The sequence below is a fragment of the Phalacrocorax carbo genome, chromosome 1, assembly GCF_963921805.1.
Source record: "Phalacrocorax carbo chromosome 1, bPhaCar2.1, whole genome shotgun sequence".
NCBI lineage: Eukaryota > Metazoa > Chordata > Aves > Suliformes > Phalacrocoracidae > Phalacrocorax > Phalacrocorax carbo.
The window spans coordinates 108,789,555-108,811,441 of NC_087513.1; the positions used below are offsets into that span (position 1 = coordinate 108,789,555).

The 21,887-nt window shown below is 39.4% G+C and overlaps 1 long non-coding RNA gene across 3 annotated transcripts in view; it reads left to right on the plus strand.

Moving 5' to 3' along the window:
• Nucleotides 1–21,887, plus strand: part of LOC135316524 (uncharacterized) — a 247,559-nt gene that overhangs the window by 47,588 nt on the left and 178,084 nt on the right. For all 3 annotated transcript variants that reach the window (XR_010375781.1, XR_010375780.1, XR_010375779.1), the window contains one exon: nt 6,062–6,184. This is a non-coding gene — a long non-coding RNA (uncharacterized LOC135316524). The remainder of the gene's footprint in view (nt 1–6,061; nt 6,185–21,887) is intronic.

Here is a 21,887-nt window from a genome sequence, read left to right on the forward strand (position 1 = left end):
AGAAGACAGACATACTCCTGGCAAGCGATGGGTATATGTGAGCAAGAACTTCCTGTGAAATATTGACCTGGTCACAGTCAGCTGCTCTGAAATTTGTTAAGTAATCTATCTAATATGTCTAAGGAGTAGCATATCAGAATCAATCCATCCAGATGCCTTTGGAAGATCAATAAAAGGATAATAAATCCGATAATTCTCTGTGATCTGCTCCAGTGTGAGCTACTGGGAAAGCCTTATACAGTATGAAGATTAATTCTAGTACACATTTGTTAGGGTGACAAATGCTCTGCACCAGAACTGTGGCCTGTGCAAAATTCAGTTCAAATTCATTTTCAAACTTCATTTTCTGCAATAATCTGCTGTCTTGAAACTGAATGTCAACAAATGTCAATTACTAGAGGACATTTTCAAAAGAGAAATGGAGCCAAAGTTTGCAGAAGGAGCTTTCCAGCCTTTTTTTTTTTTTTGCTTTTTGTGAATCTCCCACTTAATTTCTGTTCAGCAAAAGCAATAGCTCTCTTTGATATTGTTCTAATTTTTAAACCATAGTAATTATAACAATAAACCATTTTAAAAGTATAATACAGTAAATACAAAGGCTGAAGGGGTAATAAATGTATTTAGATAGTTAATATCCTTACCAGATTAGGAACATTAGTTATCAGTCCTTTATGAGAAGAGAAACTGCTCCCCACCCCCCGCCACTGTTCAGGCACAGTCCTGGGAGTCAATAATATTTTTGTTTCATTAGACTATGGTAGGTATAGAATCAAGTACATAATCTAGAAACAAAGCCACATGTAGTTTGTTCATTATTTTTCCGGTTGTCACACTGGCTCAAACACCTTTAGGAAAGAACCCTAGCATTTCTGCTTCTGACTGAATGACACGAGAGAAGTGACCTTTCTCAGGGCAAACTGGCACATCTAGGAAATCTTTTCAAATGTTTGAAAGCCTCAGAATTCTATTTGTGAGCTGCATTCTAAAATTGTTCAAAGATTTGGGGACTAGCTGCATCTTTTCAAATAAACTCCAGAGGCTTTGAAGATCAAGAAGAGTACTTTAGCCATCTAGATCTTGGTCAGTGAAATAAATTTGTATTTATTTGAAAATAAAGACCAGAAAGGAGGAGTTAATGTTTCGATTTACATAAAAGCAGAGCAACTATTAATTCACATAAAAGGCGATTTCTACAGTCTGAGCCTGCTAAATCGCAGCATTTGAATTACAGACTTTTAAAAACTTTGTAGATTGTGATTTTTTCCCACATTCTTAAATTTTTGCTCACAAAAATCTGACCATGCCTTAAAATCAGGCAGAGTACTCTTTGTTCTCTCTGTTCATATCACCATACCTTCATAGTATCTGCCTTTCATGAATCTAGATAAGCAAAAAATTTTGTTGAAAGCAAAGTAGGTGATGGAATCCAAGCACCCACTTACCCCCAATCAGTGAAGTCTTGTTCCTCAGAAATACAGGCTCTGCTGATGTCAGCTCAAAGGGCTTGTTGCACTGTCATAACTTCAAGTCAACGACATCTCGTCTTGGTGGATGCCAGTTCTGGGATGCATCTCTGAAGAAGAGAATCCAGCCCTACTTTAAATGTCATCTTTAGCTGTTGTCACTTAGTGTTGCATCCTTTCTGCTCCAATTAGTGGTATTTCAGTGAAGCTAATAGGTATAATTTCATTAAGCCTTTGCCTTCAGGCTTCTTGATGTCTAATGGAAGTCAGCTCAAAGGTTGAGGTGGACAGTTTCAATAGGTACAGGTATCCTTAAGCAAGTTCAGCAATATAACACATTCTGGATGAAACCAAAATGGATTTCAGGCAGTAATACTGGTGAGGTAAGGAAGTAAAGAAATCTTTATAAGCTTAGTGACTTGCTTAATGGGTTAGCCAGTAGTTATATTCTCAGAGTTGTCTTCAGAAACACTGAAATGGCACTACCCAAGTAATTTTGCAGTTTGCATTGGAGCACTGTAACATTTTTTATTACAAAAATGTCAGGACTAGGGAGGAAGTGTCTCAGGTTCTGGTTTCGAGTGTTTCTTACTGTTGGGAACGAAAAAAAAAACAAACACAGTGGTAAAATAATGCATGAAAAAGAGAAGTTAGGACCTAGCCTGAGAAGGGGGAAGACAACACCTTAGTTCACTTTCTGTATTTCATAAGCACTCAGCTCTTGTTTGCTCCCTTACTTTCATCACCAGACTGTAAATTATCTGCTGTCAAGACACTGAATTCTGAAGGAGTATTTTAGCAAAATGATACATCAAGGAGGCTGTAATGGTGCCACAAAAGAAAGGACAGGAGCATTTCCTTTCATCCACCGAAGAGATACTGGTTTAAGATGGTCAAACTATTAGCATAGCTACTTTTGGAAATAACCAAAGATGGCTCATAAAGTATTTTCTTAGTTTGTCAATAGCAAATTCAGATGTTGTGTGTTTATTTTAGCATGTGGAACAAAGCTAGCATAAAACCACGTTCAGACTAGTGCAGTAGGAACTTTTTTGCCTGCTGTGCTTTTATTAGGCCACAGATTCATTAAGGTCATTAGAGTTTAACTTATCTATACAAGTCTCTTCGAATAAGGTGAGATAACACTAATGCAAATTAAAATCAGCTGTTTATGGCAGTGTAGAAAAACAAATTATTTCTGATTAGTGGCACAATTAGTGTTTCCTTGCCCTCTCTGTGTGAGTTACTTCCTAACAGGAACAGACAAATTCAGCTGCTGGGTTGCATCACATGAAATATAATGCAACATGGAAATGATACATTTCAGGGCTCATGCTTGGCAATATGTTTTTAATGCTTATAGAAAATACTGATAGATAAATAAATAAGCAAATAGATAATGAGGCCAAAAGAAGAAAGGAAGGGTGGTGGTTTTACCCCAAGTGGGAAAAAATCAGGGATCAAGCAGACTAAGTGAATGTTGTAATTTTCTGTGAACTCCTTCTGAAGCTGGAATGGGAAACCACTGCAATGTGACAGAGTATTGAAAGTCCAAGGTGCATTAATAGCACACAAAGCTTCCAGACTGCGTATGAAGAAAAAAGCTAATTTCTACTTTTAACAGATATTGTTTTTTCTTCTTCTTTTCTGAGTAGACTCCCTTCTGCTGATTTTTTTTAGTGCCAAAGCATTTATAATTAATAGTCATGAAGGACTGCAGCTTGTACTCTCATTTTACGTTATTTTGAGATAATAATCGAAGCAACAGAGTTCTTAGTTGTAAATGTCATAAAATCAGTCACCTTTGCTTAAGTAGTTTTGAACGTTATCATTCTTCGTAGTCATCTGTTGGGTCTTTCACACCAATTCTTGGAAAAGGGGAAGAGCACTATAATGTCTATTCAGCCAGTGATGACTGTTCAGAACTGTACAGAAAGTACAGAAAGTATTTTTCAGAATATCCACTTTGCCTGTTTGTACCATTTTTTTTTTTTTTTTTTTGGACAGACCCACAGTCTTCTGTTCTTTTCTTCACACTTTGGAAAAAGATGACTAACCTCTAGTTCCTCAGGTGCTGCTCTGGTTATTGGCTGAGAAGATGCAGCCCTGAGAGTGCTGTTGAGGTTTCCCTTCTGAAAGAGAAGAAATAATACAAGGCTGGGTAACTAGCTTGTCTGAATTTAGGGCTTAGCTGTGAGCAGAAACTAGTTGCATCTTTCCTTTAGAAAATGGTTCAATCCATAGAATTCTTAGGCAGGGCTTGAAGATTTTATTTAACTGTTTATATTTTACTCTTTTACCTTAATGTGGAAGGCAGCAGGACATTGATATTTCATGGCAGTTTGTTCCTATTACACTTACTGTAAATAAGAGGTTATTCTCATTCCCTATCCAAAACAACTGTGATGGCATTTAGCATATAATATCTCAGTATCATAAGAATTTTTTAAAAATTATTTTTCCTCTCCCACAAGTGCTGTTGTCTTTCACAGAGTTTGGTTTTGTTTTGCATTAGGAACAAACATTTTTATTTCTGCTCTACTTCTGACCCTCCACAAAATGTTGATTTGAGATAGGTGTGCACTTTATAATTTTGAACTTACTTTAGTATTTCTTATTCTATGGACTTCGATATTTTTTCTTCCTCATTTTTATATTAAATGCCAAGTTTGCTCAGCTACGAAGTAAAGAGTGCTGGTGGGACCTGATTTCAGCATATTTAAAGTGGATCTGACCAGAGTTCCTTGACACAGATTAATTTGTATCAAGCATTCTGCGTAAATATTTATCCCCTGAAAGCTCTGATTTTCTTTAATGTTTCATGTTATTCTCCTATGCCTGTTACTAAGATTGACTATCACTGTGAAAGTTGCTAGTAATATATATGCAAATATATGCAAAATAGTTGTAGAGATATTCAGTATGTGGTTTTTTTTTCCTTTGCGGTACATAGTTAGATACCCTTTTCTCATCAGACTGGAACTATGTGAAGTGAAGGAGAATGTCATTCTATGGAACAACTGTTGAGTTTTGTGGTTACCAGTTGAGGGAGTGAAATTTCAATTTATTCCGAAAGCTGCATAACAAAACAACATCAGTGCCTGAATGTATTAAAATCTGCATTTTAAGGGTTAACAATGTTATGCGAAAAGCAGCTGAAGCCCAGTAATTTTACCTGTGCATAGCTTTGCCTGTGGGGATTTCTGTGTATGCTAATAAAGAAAACCAATTAGAAGCATGCCAGGCTTGTTTTCTTCTTTAGAATTACTCATCTACAGTATATACATGGCTGACATTTTGAACCATGGGTCTCTTGAGGTTTAGTCTTGTAATCATATATGTATCCATAAAAGTAGATACCCAGACATGATAAACACATAGATATAATTCAGGACTTGAGGTTAGTGAAAGGGATGTATACTATATTGGGATCCATTGCTTTGTATTTTTGCGTACCTAAAATATGTATTGCTTTGAATAAAAAAAAAGAAATTTGCCTTGGAGAAATTTTTTAATTATTGGCTACATCAGTAATTAGGAAAATATTTTATTTGTATTCTGCAGGTAGGCACTTGGTTTACAAACTTCTTAGAACAAAATATTGAAAATATTTATTTTCTGTCTTCAGTCACTGAAAGAACTTCAAACTCAGAAAGGCACTTTGTTAAAAGACATTTTCTTCTTGCCGTAAAATTACATACTTTATCTATGGTCCACGTACCTTTAGTTAAAACAGAGTGCTTGTGGGGTTCTGCTACTCCAAACAAAGAGGGTAAGGGATATATAAAGTCATTGGTATTTTATACAATAAAGGATTAAATTAGTCTCTTGTAAACCTGATTGCCACAGTCATGCAAGTTTACAAAATATCTTGAATTCGGCTCGAAATCCTGTGAAGTCTGTGAGAAGAGAATGCCTGAAAATAATGTTTATAAATGTTATGTATTTTTTGATGGGGCTTGTATTCTTTATGGTTCCAGCTTGTTCTTTAATAGTCAACTCTTCCTGCTTCACTTCCCCTTTCTGTGTGTATTCATATTGGTTGTATACAAGTCCATGTGGATTTAGCAGCGGAAGTCAGTTTCCACTTCGGTTAATTCATTATCAGAAAAAACCAATGAAATTCCAATAATATGACCTTCAATTTGACATAGATAGACCTCTTTAGTTTACTTATGCCTAATTCTACAATGCTTATCTTCACAATTCTACAATTACTGCATATTTTGAAACTGTTAACATGGTACTCAACATTCTATTGTATACTGGATACTTGGCAGATACAAGAAAGCTGATAAACCAAAGTAACAATGTCTTTACTTCTAAATGGAAAAAATCAGTTTTTCAAAGAAAGGCACTTTATTATATTTAGAAACTGGATCAAGTTTACTGATAACCATGCAAAACACATAAAAACATAGCTTGAGCTCTAGATGTTGAGTTTGCAAGGTCGAGAGTGGTGAGGTCTTCCCCCGCACCCATTATAACACATCAGACTTAATAGGGATGAATTGAACAACCATCTTGGAATTACACAGTGCAATGTTTTTATAGAGCCATTGTTTCTGAAAGAACTCTGCATTGTCTTTATGTTACAGGCCTGGAAAGTAACATTTTCTGTAGATGTCAGCTTCTGTCTGGTGTGATGCCCCATTCTTCTGGTGATGACACATGCCACTACTGAGTAGTACTGGCAAATGGAAGAGGCCTCTTGGAATAAGGTAGGTTTCTTTCTTTTCCACAAAGGCACAGCTTGATAAAGTTCTTAATAATTACTCTTCTGTTTAAAATAAATGAAGTCGAACAGGCATTTTAAGTCTTCTAAACTTTGCAGAGATGCTACTGATCTCATAGATATTGCTGCTATTACTTGGTTGTACCTCTACAATTATCAGCAGAAGGTATTTTCAAGGTGTCACCATTGCACTGCAGCAAAAACTGCCATTCACGATCAGCAACAGAAACTAGGAAATATAAGGATTTATTTTATTTCCTATCATTGGTTGCCAGAAAATAACAGTGTCTGTAATATAAATGATTTCTATAATGGGGAAAATTCATTGCTTGTAGATTTAAAGACTATTGAAATAGCAGCAGAAGAACCAAGTGCATATGGTCTTTCTTCAACGCGGTGCTGTAAAAAATGGCAAATTGGAGCTAGGGGAGCAAAAAAGTATGTATGAAAAGCTTAGAACTGGGGGAACTGGGAAAGGTACTTTTGCTTGGAGAGGACCCTTTGATTAGCAAACCCTGAAGAAGTGCTATACGGTAATTGTAGAAGTAAGACAAAGGAGGGGGAAGCTGTGAAAACAGAGTATTGTGCTGGATCCATGTTTCACTTCACCTTGGCTGGTCATTGGTTTTGGTGGCTTCCTCTGTGTTGCTATCTACCAAACAGAGCTATTAATGCATCCGTACGGGGCTAGATTATTCTATGAGCTTTTGTTAGTGTCACTGTTTTGTTCCAAAGCATTCTTGGGATGTTGTGACTGTTACCTGTGGCTACAAATATACTCTGTAGTCCCTGTGCACATGTTGTCAGAAATAGCATATCTTAATTACCACTCTGTAGCTGAGGTTATTTGCTAGTAAAATGGTTTAATGAAAGTGATTTTGAGAAATGTTTGCATATTATATATGCACATCATCTCTGGTCAAAGTGCAGTGCAATGAATAGATACTGTCTTCTAGTGGCATTGGTTCCAGTTTACTATTTTCTCACTGGTAAAAGATGTATTGAGGTGAGAGTTTGTTACTTAAACATGGGACTGGTAAAAATTACACAAAACCTGCAATAGACCCACAATCACCTGGAATAGCAGCTGAGCCCTTGGCAGGACACCACAGGGTATGCAAAATGTACTAGTTGCCTATGCTTAGCAGTCCTATCCTATATATTAGATTTCTATTGCAAAGAACCGTACAACCTGACCTGATTCAGTGGATTGTGACAGATTGTAATCCCATATTCAGATGTGGTGTTGTAAGTGGGGTACCTGGAGACCTGCAAGGAAAGGAGGGTTGAAATGAAGCAACTAAGGCAACCACTAGGAAGATGTAAGACAGTAGGGGGACTTAATTTATCTTCTTTTCCACTGATTGCTTTTCCTACTTCTACTCTTTGTGGGCTAGCAACTCACCACTTTCAAGTGAGCGACATCTTTGCTGAGTTGTTCTGTCATGCATTATTTCACAAAAAGAAATGTATTAATTGCTCTGTGCTGCACTGCATCCCCTCATTGTGTACCAAGTGTAAGGGAAAATATTACGGTTGGTATCTGACATGTGGAACTAATTTGCCTCCCGTGGAGTTCAGGGAGAGGTCTTGGCTATTACAGTGGAAGAAAACATTATGAATTATAGACACCTCACTTCATGATGCTTCATTTGTAGTTTCCATTTGTGATGATATACTATGAATAAAATATGGGGACAATATCCTTGCCCCATTGAAATTAGTAGGAGTTTTTCTCTTAACTTCAGCTAGGCCATGACCCTGGGAGTCTCTGTTGGCTCCTGGTGAAGGATTTGTTCTGTTCATGCCTCTAACTAGACCTCCTCTGAGGACTTAGTTTTTAATATTACTACAAAATCTACTTCTTAGGTAATAATTCTCTCTTATTGAGGTTTATTTGTACTTGATTTGGGGAATCCTATGCTCAAAGAAAAACACGTTGCTATACTTATGTTGTTCTATCGTTATATTATATGGCAGTATTTTAGGGGTAGTTATAGACTGACTCTCAGGAAATACTATCTGACAAAAAGAGACAAAGGACTTCAGAATAATTTCCCAAAGGATGGGGTGGCAATCCTACAGGAAAGATATGATATAAAACTGTTCTGCTTGTTGAAGGCTATAAAATGGACTGCACGAAACAAGGCTTAACTCTGAAAGACTAGATTGCTTAATAGCTCTTTAATATCACTGGTTTCTATGATCACAAACTCTTTACTTGAGCATATTGTGGATTTTCCTTTACCAGCTGTTTTGATTTGATAAGCCTATTTTTGTCCATGGGTGAAAAGTTGTTCTTAAGTATTATTCTTACTTTAGTAATAGACTCTTTCACGCTCCTTCGGCTGGAGCATGTATTGCCCACAGGTCATTCGTATCTTACAAAACCTCCTACTCATTGTATAGAGCAAGCATAAGAGTATATTAGAATTGGTGTACGACATATGTAGCTAAATTTTGATTGTCAAAAACATGAATGCTACATCAAAGCTTTTTCTGACTCTGGGATATTTTCTTAATGCAAGTATTAACTGCTTGGAAAAAAAGGACGGTTGTAAAATGCTGAGTATGCTCTCATCTGATATCTTATTTGATTTCTCTATTTCAGTATCTCAGGTTCATTAAACTCATTCATCAGCTCCTATTGGAAGTTCCATTGTATTGGTGGATGTTGGTTTAGGAAACTTTTATTTATATGTTTTTAATATATATATATGTTTTTAATTAAAAAGGCCTCCCAGTTTGGGCTCGGTCTTTAGAATTACAGCCATAAAAGTTTGTGCAGTGTATGTGCACATATGCATATGTATGCACATGTGTCTGTTTATGTTGAGGGTTTGAAGCTGATTGGTAGAGGTATTTAAAAAATCTTCTCTTCTGCATGTTCAGGCCCAAGTGTCCATAAGAATGCTCTTGTTAAGCTTTGTTATGCAAAGTTATGCTAGGAGGGAAGGCCATGAAGGTATTAAGCTATTTATTGCCTAGTCCTGTGGTGCTAATTTACCATTTTATGCTCCCTGCATTTTGCTTCATTCATTCAAAACTATGTATAAATGGTATTTTCCAGCTTGAAATCCCTTGCTGAGCCATTAGTCCCGTAGATAAGTATCCTTGCATTGGCACTTCCTCTTGACTACGAAGGTTAGCATTGCAGAGGGTGTGGCGGCCTAAGATTACTTTCACCAGGGAGGAAACATGATATCTGCCTACCATGGGTATTGCTGCATTTAATTCTGCCTGCTCTTCCTGGTGTCACAGTTTGTTAACTTCTCCACTGAGTTGTTAGAGATCTTTAGGACGGTGATATTGCATGCATGTGTATTATATAAGTAATAAACCAAAATATTTAATCTTGCTAGTTCCTGTTACTTTTTGATCAACACACTGAATCAGTATTAAGCCTTTGCTTTGTTACTTAACTTGCCAAAGCCTACTGCTTATTCAACTGGAAGAGTACCAAGAAAACAAGACCCTAGTGTTCTTCTCGTCACAGTTGTCCCAGATTTTCAAAGTGTTTGAAGTACCCTGGAGGTAGATAATCTTAAAGCAATTTGTCAAGGAGCCAATATAAATAAATCTATTTTTATACAAGATTTCATGGTGATAAGAATGTTTGATGGAGGGAAAATGATTCAGTGCAATTTGTAACTTGGAGAACGCAATACATTTGACTCCTTTTTCTGTATAATACAAAGAGTTCATATGTTGCACAATGTTCATTTTTAATTAAACATTTCATCATCGCACAGCCTTTTATTGACATTCCTCATAATAGAGCTGATAAGATCCTGACCTACTCTTCAATAAAGCAATGTATAACTCAATATTCTGGCACACGCTGTTCCCTTCAGAATTAAACACATGATTTTCTGATTTAATTTTAAAATCTTATGTACTTTTATTCACATTTATTTACTTTAACTTCTCAGATTTATGCCCTTGTTTGACTTATGCAATTTGGATGCGACCATTTCTTGGGCTATTACTCCTGTTTGCTTGAGCTTTTATCTAGCTGGACCATTTTATTGAATTTTTCCTCCTTTCTTTCTTTTCCTTTTTAAAATTTGTAATAAAAAATGATTTATCACCTAATCCTGTTTCCTACTGTACCTTTTGAGTCCAATTTTGATTAGTTGCACTGACTTCACTACTGCCTTAATCGTAGGTTTATAGTGTTTCTGCTATCACAGAAATTCCTTCAGATAATCCGTGAGAAGAAATTCCTGAAGACGTTCCCAAAGAAGAATTGCAAAGTTGATCCCTGTCAGTAATCTTAAAGAGCCCTGTGATATAAAGCTGCTGAGGATCATGCATTTAGCCATACTGATAAGCATCCCTGTAGCTTAGCAGAATTTTCTCACCTCCAGCGGAGCTGCAGCAAGGGAGCAGGAACTGATCCCTTCGGTTGGTAGTGGCTGCTGTGGTGCCTGCTGACCCAGCTGGAGACAAATGAGAAGTTGGCCGTAGAACAGCATCCGGAGGAAATAAGCCTAAGTCTTTTTTGCAGGGTCTGCTGTCTCCTGTGTTAGGTTTATTATGTCAGAAATGGTAGTATTCCTCTACATGTGAAAACCAGGATTCTCTAGCATTTTGCTGCAGCAAGTCACCACTTACGAGTTGAGCACCTACCATACTCACCTAAATATGTGTTATATGTAGAAACTGACATCTGCCTACTTGCTGCCCATCATGTGTTGCAGGACCCACTTTCTCAGTATTCTCCTAACCTCTTGCTGTATCAGCTGTCTCAGGCGATAACCAGTCAACTACCCTGAGCTTCTCGTTCATACTTTGGAAAGCCAGCTCTGGGCATTTGCTGTTCATCCTTATCCCTGTATCCCAGATTGGTCACTCTTGACCGTAAAAGTATATTGTTTTTAGCTGATAATTTTGGGATAAAGATATTTTGAGATAAAGATATTTTCAAGTTAAATTCTGTAATGTATCACAGAAAATGCAGAACTGCCTTGCACTTTGGAGTTTTAAAAGCTGGGTGACACTAAGCTCAGCTACTGAGGATGTATTCCTTATACCCTCAGAGATTTCCAGTCTTGCTTTGTCAGCATAACGAAAGTTAAAAATCACACAGGGCCTCTGAGAGTAGCAAGTTACCATGTGCCAGATGTGTATCTTTCAAAATCAAACCTTTCAAGCTTTTTTGTCATCAACAAAGTCCAGATGCTCAAGGATAAATAGATATGTAATATATTGAACTAAGTAGGTATTAGATGCTTGAACTAAACATAGATGTCTGATTTTGATCTGATTTTATTTTCTTTGGGATGTTCTGCCCCCCAAACCTCCAGGAAAATATACTGCCATGTTATTGAAAATGTAGGGGTTCGTATCCAGATTCTTTAGTTGTTGGTACACGGAGGAATTGGAGAGTCAGGAGAGTGTGAAAGTGTGTGACTTGAAAGAAACAGTGTATTGTGTTTTGTTAATTATTCTAGAAGGTCATTTTTTAGGAAAAAGGAGTATATCTAACAGCCTGTGCAGCAGATTCATGGCTAGTATCAAGGGAAAAAAGATGAAGGTGTGCCTGGGGTACCTAGGAAGCTGTCAGCACAGGTGCCAAAAGCTGTGCCTCTCTGTCTTTTCTTCCATTGCCATCTGCACTTGCTAGATTAAGCTAAATCAGGTAAATGCCAGCAGAAGCTTATGCCGTTGTTTGCTGTGCAAGCATATGATTGATACATTACAGGTGCAAGGCCTCACCATCCCCAGCAGAGGAGGTAGAAAGACGTGAGAAAATGAATAAGCTGATAAAGTTGTTAGTCATATCCATTCCTGAAAGCTCAGTTGTTAAACCAGACCTAAGTCGTATCAGATGACTTAGAGATTACATTAGAGATACTGGACATCACCACTGAAATAAAGATACCCAATTTTAATCAGAGTGTTGGAGGAGAGAGACTCAATTTATGCATAGGAGGACTCTGCTCTTCAGAGGCAGTGATGAGAGTGCTCATGAACAGACTGACTTGCTCTCCTTCTGTCCTCCCACCCTGGGCAGTCCTGCAGCTGACATAAAGAATAGGAAGGAGTAACATGGGTATTTTGCTTGCTTGCTTTGGGGTTGTTTTTGGTTTTCTTGGTTTATACCTCTGCAACTTTGGGCTGTCTGGCAGTGTTTGAGCTAGCTGAAGAGACTGTGCAAGCTGGGATGGTGACTGGCATCTTCACAGATGCATTGGTATTGGCTTCCCCCCAGTTTTTCACCACAGCCTGTTCTCTAGGTCTTTTAAAGGGCTTCTAGAATTAATAAAATAAGATCCTGGGTTTTAAACATACTTAAAACATGTTAGGAAAAAAAAGTTATGTTGTATTTGCTGTTGAACATTTGTCTAAGTGACCCCTTGTATGTAGGGGACTATTACGAAGATCTTTTTTTTCCATCTTTAGGCAGAAAGTAAAGTAGAATATTTACAGAAGAATGAAAAACCATAAAATCCAATTCTAATGTCATCAGTGTAAATTTTTATAAGTGTTTTAAAATGCACCATGTAGTGTGTAGGAGTTTGTTTTCATGAGCACCACTTTAAAAGCAAAAGTCAGACTGTGTTTTTGCTGACAGAACTCAAAGAAAAGCGGATGTTATTTCTCCATTGAGAAATATTTTATAGTGGTTAATTAAATAAAAAAAAAAGCTTGTGCAGCTGTGGTTTTGATATTCAAAGATACCCCCTTGCCAGAGGGAAGGTGAAAGTGTGGTTTAACTAAGTCTGTAATCTCATTTCAAAAGATCTGTGTTCATATTTATGGAAATTAGTATTTTAAATCCACTTCCTCCATCACATTGTTTACATTATACGTACAGCATATAATCTGGCAGTTAGCAAGCCCATGAAAGTACAAGTCAGCAATGGGCCACCAGTTAAGATCAGGATGACCCAGATATGCAGTTCTGGCTTTGCTGCATGCTGAATTACCAGCTTTGTGAAACTCATGACAATTCACAGCCACTTCATATAGAGTCGTATTTGCTTCTGTATCCACTTGACACAGGAAAAAAGTGTGCTTTAGGAAGAGAGGAGTTATGTAGCATTGTTGTTTCTGTCTATATTTGTTTAGTGATTTAGATTTTGTTGAAAAGGAAGTCTGTTGACTAAGTGCTTTGGTTACATTCAGTTCCTTAAAAATGGATGTGTTTTGTTTTTCAGCTTATTACCTGATGAAATATTAGTTAATGTTAAGTTTAGAAAATGTTATTGGAATACTATAAGTGCATTATTTAAAATGAGTGAACAAGTATTATCTTGTTGATGTTGTATTGGGTATAACCATTGCAAATCTCACTATTTTATAGAAAACAGTTTAATGATCCATGAAGTGCCAACGTTAATTGCTGATATACTGTTATCACACTCTTATAAAGTAAAAAAAATATTAACGCTAATAATTTAATTCTATTACATTATTTATATTGATATTTAAGGTGTTTTACTAAATTAAAAAGAAATTAAAAAAAAGAACAAAACCACCTCAGTATTTGGAACATTTTAAATTCATTGACTGTCATGTACAGAATGCATACCATGCCTAAAACATGTATAAATAAGGCAAAGTAGAAAATCACAGAATCACAGAATGGCAGGGGTTGGAAGGGACCCCTGGAGATCATCTCGTCCAACCCCCCTGCTTGAGCAGGCACACCCAGAGCAGGGGGCACAGGAATGCATCCAGGCGGGTTTTGAATGTCTCGAGGGAAGGAGACTCCACACCCTCCCTGGGCAGCCTGTGCCCCTGCTCTGGCACCCGCACAGGAAAGAGGTTTTTCCTCATATTCAGGTGGAACTTCCTGTGTTCCACCTTGTGCCCATTGCCCCTTGGCCTGTCGTTGGGCACCACTGAAAAGAGCCTGGTCCCATCGTCCTGACACCCTCCCTTTAGATATTCATAAACATTGATAAGATCCCCCCTCCGTCTTCCCTTCTCCAGGCTGAACAAACCCAGGTCTCTCAGCCTTTCCTCATAAGAGAGAACTTCCAGTCCCCTGATCACCTTCGTACCTCTCTGCTGGACTTGCTCAAGCAATTCCCTGTCTTTCTTGAACTGGGGAGCCCAGAACTGGATGCAGCATTCCAGATGTGGTCTCACTAGGGCAGAGTAGAGGGGCAGGATAACCTCTCTCGACCTGCTGGCCACACTCCTTTTAATGCACCCCAGGATATCGCTGGCCTTCTTGGCCACAAGGGCACAGTGCTGGCTCAGGGTGAACTTGTTGTCCACCAGCACTCCCAGGGCCTTCTTAGCAGAACTGCTTTCCACTAGTTCAGCCCCCAGCCTGTACCGGTGCATGGGGTTGTTCCTCCCCAGGTGCAGGACCTCGCAGTGGCTCTTGTTGAATTTCATGAGGTTCCCCTCGGCCCAGCTCTCCAGCCTGTCCAGGCCTCGCTGGACGGCAGCACAGCCTTCTGGTGTATCGGCCGCTCCTCCCAGCTTGGTCTCATCAGCAAACTTGCTGAGGCTACACTCTGTCCCTTTGCCCAGTTCATTGATGACTATGTTGAACAGGACTGGACCCAGCACAGACCCCTGGGGAACACCACTAGTTACACGTCTCCAACCAGACTCTGTGCCGCTGATCATGACCCTCTGAGCTCAGTTGTTCAGCCAGTTCTGTACCCACCTCACTGCCCACTCATCCAACCCACACTTCCTGAGCTTCCCTGTGAGGATGCTATGGGAGACACTGTCACAAGCCTTGCTGAAGTCAAGGTAAACGACACCCACTGCTCTCCCTTCATTGACCCAGCCAGTCATGCCATCACAGAAGGCTATCAGGTTGGTCAAACATGATCTTCCCTTGGTGGATCCGTGTTGACCACTTCTGATAACCTTCCTGTCCTCTGCGTGCCTGGAGATGACCTCCAGGGTGAACTGCCCCATCACCTTTCTAGGGATGGAGGTGAGGCTGACTGGCCTATAGTTCCCCAGGTCCTCCTTCTTGCCCTTTTTGAAGACTGGAGTGACATTGGCTTCCCTCCAGCCCTCAAGCACCTCTCCTGTCCTCCACGACCTTTCAGAGATGATGGAGAGTGGCTTAGCAACAGCATCCACCAGCTCCCTCAGCACTCGTCGGTGCATCCCATTGGGACCCTTGGATCGGTGGGGATCCAGATTGCCCAGGTGATCTCTGACCCAGTCCTTCTCAACAGATGGTAAGTCTTCCTTTCTCCAGATTTTCTGTCTTCTCTGTGGGCTGAGATGCCTGAGGGCCAGCCTTAGCAGTAAAGACCAAGGCAAAGAAGGCATTCAGTAACTCCGCCTCTCTGCATCCTGCATTGCCAGGGCCCCTTCCTTGTTCAGCAGCGGGCCCACTGTATCCCCAGTCTTCCTTTTACTGCTGATGTATTTAAAGAAGCCCTTCTTGTTGTCTTTGACATGTCTTGCCAGATTTAATTCCAAGTGGGCCTTGGCCTTCCTTGTTGCATCTCTGCATTCCCTGACAACATTCCTGTATTCTTGCCAAGTGGCCAGTCCCTTTTTCCACATACTGTGAACCTCCCTCTTCCTTTTGAGTTTCTCTAGAAGCTCTTTGCTCATCCATGCAGGTCTCCTGGCCCCTTTGCTTGACTTCTTCCTCCTGGGGATGCACTGATCTTAAGCTCGGAGGAAGTGGTCCTTGAATACTGTCCAGCTCTCTTGGACCCCTCTGCCTTCCAGAGCCCATGGGATTCCTTCTAGCAGGTCTTTGAAATGGTCAAAGTTGGCCCTCTTGAAGTCCAAGGCTGTAACCCGACTCATAGCCCTGCTTCTACCATGCAGTATCCTGAAGTTGATCATCTCATGGTCACTGCAGCCAAGGCTACCCCCAACTCTCACATCCTCAACCAGCCCTTCCTTGTTTGTTAGGATAAGGTTGAGCAGCACATCTTGGCTCTTTGGCTCCTCCACCACCTGCATCAAAAAGTTGTCCTCGATGCTCTAGGTAGATAGGTAGGTATTGAGGAAAACTTTTTAGTTAAGGCATTTGGCTAGAACTTGGAAGGTACAAGTTTAGTTGCTGAATTTTACCATGCTTTTTCTTGATCTGCCATGCCATGTGCATGCTTTAATCTCCTAGGAAAAAATAAGTGAGAATTTTACCAGATCATTTGGAGGGTCCTGTATTTTAATCCAGCTTTTTATAGGCTGAAGTTAATTTTCTACCATTTTTTCGTCTCCTTTTCTCTTAGCTTTATTTTTATGGCACAAGCCTATTAGAACTGTTTAAATTTGTTACTTCAATTTGGATAAAGACAACAGATTTTAGCCCTGCCATTCTTTTGGGGGTATAATGAAGAGAGTATTAAAAAAAATATTAAAGTACTTATATTTATTGATGGGATTTCACATTCTTGGCTAGTTCCAAGTTTATATATTATATGTAGGAAAGAATTGTCGTAAAATTCCAGGTATTTTTGACAAAAAAAAAAAATAATGAGAGGACTGTCTTCTACTTTCACTACACTATTTCCATTGGTCTTGATAGAGGTTCCCACAGAGTAGAAAAGATTAAGCTGAGGTTACAGCTGGCACGTATTGTAAATGGATGCAGATAAAGAAAAATCCAGAGACACGTAGTTTACATTGTACTGAGGTGTGTGCATGTTCAGATATATATGTGTGATACTTCATTTTTCTGCAACTTACTGCTGGCATGTTCTCCTCCCCCCTGTATCCACATGCACACTGAATTGCAGTTCTGGTCTGGCTTTAATGAAAGGGCATTCTTCTGCTCTGCAGTTGCCCTCAGTTGTTGTATTTAGTGCTCTGAGATGGCAGCTTTCACTGTATCTATAAAATATGAGTAAGCATCAATAAGCCATCCAAGAGAAAAGAGTTTTAAGGAGGTATTTGAATGAGGAGAGGATGACTGTACAAAAAAGGGAGTGGAGTTCTCTGAGTTTATACTCAGGCGCTGGGGAGAAAAGCAGGTCATTTGGGCAAGAAAGCCTGTAAGCATCTCTCACAGGGTTAGACGATATGCTGAAATTGTAAATTCCACGTGGCAATCAGTGTCTTCTGTGCGTGTGCACATATTGTTGTAGTGAAGCTATCCACTCATCCTCTGCTCCCTCTGCAGCTCTCCAGGTATTCATAGTGTGAAGTCCAAGCCATGTTCACCAGTCACAGATTCTGTGGGGAAAAAAACCAACCTGCAACAAGTATTTGCAAGAACAGTTGCACGGAAAGTCCCATTTGAACAAAGCATTTTAACTGATGTGAAAGTAGATTCCTTAGGCAGTTGCAAACATTTGTGGAGAATTAGCAAACAGGAGAGGCCTTCTTGTCACATAGCTTGGGCCACCCAATCAGGAAAAGCGCACAGTTTTGTGAATTAAGTAAGTGACCAGTCACGCATCGTGAATAACGAATAGTGATTGTTCATATCGGTCAGTTAAAAATTGTGTCATAGGGTCAAATATGTTTGCATACACTGCTCAAGGACTTGTGACTAACAAAGTAATTAGTAACACCCATGGCCTATTTGCAGACACCTGGTGAACAGATTTAAGGGCTCAATCCATTGGTTATGTTTCCCAAGGAGCAATTCCACCAGCTTTAGCTAAAAATGTGTAAAATCAAGACTAGAACAGAAACAGTTTCATCATGTACTAGCAATGTCCATCCTCAACATCTGCTGTGATATATCCTTTATTGATATGAATATAACATAAGATGGATTCTGTACCCAGTTATGTGATCCCCCTCAGTCCAAACCAGCAGACCCCCAGGCATCCAGAACCCTCAAATACCTGTACTATTTTTTAATTAGCTTTCACGTATGAGATATTGTCACAATAATGATATTCTTCTACTAATGATATTCAGTAATGATTTAGCCAAGCCCTGCTCAGAGACAGGCAACGCTCTAATCTGCTTTTCCAGGAGTTTGTACTTACTGCAAGGAGCAAGTCCTTTGAGGTCACCGGGCAGAAGAGGAAGCCTTGGTAAGTGAAGTGCTGGGCGGAGTGGAGTGCTGGGCAGGATTGGTCCAGAGACGCAGCTTCCATAAAGCTTTTCTCATTCCAGTGACTACGGCGAACAGAAACATCTTCCCAATCGAGGAGGAGGGAGCAGAGGCCAGGGCTGGGAGCATGCAAAACTCAGAACCATAAGGTTTTAAATTCCGTTGTATGTTTAGTGCAGTTATTGTTTGTCCAGGGCTGATGTGCAACTCTAAAGGGCAAGTGAAAACTGCAGCAATCTCTTCGAGTCGTTGCATTTCACACAGGTCTTACTCCAATACTGTATTCTACTTTACCCCTACCAAAAAAAAGATGTTTTTGAGGAAGGAGTAGAGGGGAGTACTTTGGTTAGAAGACAGGGTGCAAACTGTAAGACATCTAGTTTGTAAAATCTTTAGTCTCTCTTTTTATTCTGTAATTGATTACTAGCACCCCCTTTAACCCACCTTAAAGGGCAAGCAGGAAATTCATGTTTTCGTTCATCAGCCCATCCCTCTGAAAAGCGTTCAATATTAAAACAGTTTGCGAGGAGCAAAGGCAGAAGAAACAAGAGGCCCAGTTAGACCGTGGCAAGGTTAGGAGATGCATGTCTGATGCCTGCAGCAAATATCGGCTCTTGCTCCTGTACAATTTTTGCATTGGGAGACCAAGTTGCTTGGGGTATGGCTCTGTTCTTTCCTTTATGTGTGACCTTTTATTATCTCTATGGCCCTGTAGTTCATGCAGTGTCATAAAGCTGTGGGAAAGTCTTGCAGCTAGTGTTATCAGCTGTTGGAAATTAACTTAAAAAATGAAATATCTATGTTTCCTTTTGCCTGAAGGTGTCCGGGAGTCTGTAAACTGCTACGAAGGTGCAATTACTGTGCTTGTGATTTTGCTGTAGCTGAGTGTTGCTTGTGTGTCTTTTCCCCTTCTTTCTCTCCCCTTCTTCCCCCCCTTCCTTTTTAGGGCAAGCTGTGGGCTGGCAATCAGGTGTTGTGCCGGGGGAGGGGGTTACTTTAGGAGGGGGGTTACATGGCATAATTCCCACGAATGTAGGAGGAGGATGAAAAAGATAAAGAAATTTTGTTTTTCTGAGCTAGAGGATTCTCTGCATGACTTCCCCACTGATGGGATCATGTGCTTTCAGGCTGAGATTTTATTAACAATTCAAATGGAAATTGAGGGCACAGGAGGAGCAGATTCTCACATAAACTTGATCTGTCCATGAATGCAGTTCTCTGTTTGCCCTGACCCTGCATGGCTTAAGACACTGCCTGTGAGGCCTGAGTGCCAGACACAAAGACCGAAATGAAAAGCAAGCACATTCCAGTAGTCTGCACAAAGGCAATGGAGCAGTTTCTAGCCGTCTCCCCAGGGAGAGATCTTATCTCCTTGCGGCTAAAACCCTTTAGAGTGTTTATTTGTACTCTAGCACCCGAGGTTTATGAATTGATATGGATGCCGATTAAATGCTGTACGTTTCCTCAACGAGTCTTTTTGGGGGACACGGAGGTGTTCTGCGTGTGTTTTCTTTCCCAAATACGTATTGATATTTATCGAAAGGTTGCTCCGGTTTCCTGATGAGCGAACGCAGACAAGTGCCGAGGGAGAAGGCACTCCAGAAAGTACACTCATTGCTAAAAGTCATCGCCAGCCTTAGGAGAGTTCCGCAAAACTTTGGCTTTAGGACACGTCGCCTGTTTTGAATGTTTAAAACATTAGCACAGACTGTCACCGGTGCCGGACACATGGGCTTGCCAGCAGTCAGGAAGGTTGCTCCTGAGTAGCTGTACCGATTAAATATTGTGTATACTTGGCTGACCTTGCGCTAGGAAGCCAGCGGCGCGCAGCACTGGGGCAGAGGGGGGACGCGTGAGGCGAGGCTGCTGTGGCCACGTCTGTACAACCTTTGCTTTCCGCCAATGGCAGTCGGTGGGTGATGCTGCCTGTCAGGGAAATTCTGCCAGGGACGAGAGCTGGGGGGTGAATGACGGGGGGTTGCTGGTGGTTCTTGCCGTTTTCTTGAGACTGGAGGTGGGAAAGGCTAGGAACATATCCCGGTGCAAAACCGTAATTCATGTTCCCTGTCACTGCCTGATGTTAATATTGGCAGTGTCGGTAAATGCTGGAGATTCCTTAATCAAACTATTAAACATTCGTATTCCTGGCTAATCGGGCTTCCTTTTACGAAAGCTCTAAAACGGTAGGAAAAATGTAAGTAAACAAATGTTTGGACTGTGGTAATTCCAGAGTTACAATTTTAATCGCCCTAGTTTTCCTTATTTTCAGCCAAAAAAAAAAAAAAAAAAAAAAAAAAGGAGGGAAAAAAGCCCCAAACCAAAAGCCGGCAACTTTTAGGTAGGAAATCATAACCATATGTTCTTCCATTTTTCGTAAGGCGTTTAAAGGTTTCAAAACTTTTGATACTCCTTAAAGTAGTTAAATTAGTGGAAAGAGACTAGCAAAGGATATTGATTCAAATAGTTTTGTTCCCTTAATTTTATGGGGGTTATATTATCCAAAATTAATGGTTGTACTTAGGCAAATTGTCAGTAATTGGTGACAAAATTGCTTTATTGCTTTTCTTTCATTTGATGCTAATTAATGGTCCTACATTATTAAGTTCAAGCCTCTTCTGCATTTCTGCTTCTCCACAAGTATTCTGAGAGATAATGTGTCAGAGTAAACTTTTTTATTCAGTGTATGCAATAATTGCTGTATAGAAATGTGATAATAAACAGATTTCTGGTATAATTTTTCCTGAAATACTGTAGATGTTATTTGTTCAAGAGCTTCAAGTCATTTTGATACGAAGGAATACCTTAGTAACATAATGTGTTAGTTGGTTCATATGATAAAACATTAGTTTTTCATATTAAAGTACTCCTTAGCAACTTACAGAGCAGTTACTTTACGAAATCTAGCCTTTGTTTTGTTTTACCTGTTAAAACCCCCTACCTTCTCTCCTACTATTTTACAGTGTGTTTGATGAAACAGTTCTATTTCAGTGGACTAGAATAACACCTAGAATTTGTCATCATCTTTTCTACGTATTTGGTACAGAGCAGTGTTCACCCATGTTTACCAAATTATATTATTTAATGCTATGTAAATATTTTAAAGTCTAGAATAAATGCATTAAGTAAAAGCCACTTCTAGTTTTTCATACAAGCATGATGGAAGAACCAGCTTTTGTGTGTTGTTTGTTTGTTTGTTTGTTTCCTAAGAATTTTTTTAAAAAAGGGTAATGAATATATGTCACAAAATTTGATATATTGAACAGAACACCATATACCAAAGTAGAATAGAGGGGGAAGGAGCTCAATATTGAATGACTATTAAAAGGGTGTTTTGATGGCCTTTTAAGAATAAATTAGTAAACCAAAAAAATTACTGAGAGCCAAGATGACTTCAAAATATAGAAGGAAATATTTTGCAAGCTGTTATAGTTTCACAAATGATACTTATTTTCCCTGTTGTTTAATCCTGTCCTACAAAACTCAGAGAACTGTATCTTTCATTTCACTGGTAGAGGATTTCACCAGTGATGAACTATTGTCTCTGTGATTGTTGCCCAAGTTCTGTTTATCTTCAATCGTAGTTATTCTCAGGAAGTCTACAAAATTATGATTTTTTATTCTTTGGAGTGCTGTTTTCATCTTTTATCATGAGTTAGGTTTAAAAATTAATTTTAAAATGAAGTGTATAAATTTATAATAATTTCAATCATTGTAAGGTGGTATGTTA